Source organism: Hippocampus comes, unplaced genomic scaffold (assembly GCF_001891065.2).
Source record: "Hippocampus comes isolate QL1 unplaced genomic scaffold, H_comes_QL1_v1.1 scaffold39, whole genome shotgun sequence".
Lineage (NCBI taxonomy): Eukaryota > Metazoa > Chordata > Actinopteri > Syngnathiformes > Syngnathidae > Hippocampus > Hippocampus comes.
The window spans coordinates 260,121-260,542 of NW_017842054.1; positions in this window are offsets into that span (position 1 = coordinate 260,121).

Below are 422 nucleotides of genomic sequence, written 5' to 3' on the forward strand. Positions count from 1 at the left end.
GCCCCCTCCCCCGGCCAGCGTCGCGCCACTGTATTGTGCGCATGCAGCGGGCCGCTTGTTGCTCGCCTTCTGTCCTGCTGCGCTGAGTGCTTTGAGAAAGGGGGGCGGCTCCTTTGAAATATGCACATGCTCTCTCTCGCGCACACGCACTCATCGCAGGCCCTGCTCTCGCTCCCATTTTTTGTCTCGCCGGCAGGAGTGCGACCCGTGATTTTTTTGGGGTTGTTGTTTTGCACGGACAATCGACGAGTCTCTCGCACGCATGAAAAGCATCCAGAGGGGCCCCCCCGGGCCTCCCTCATGAGAGGGGGCGCTCTTAGCAGGAGCGGGGAGCTAAAAGCCGCTCTTCTTCTCTTCTTTTCACCGTACATTTAGCCAAAGCTGTGCCGCAGCTTGATTTTTGTCGGGCAACGCGTATCCAG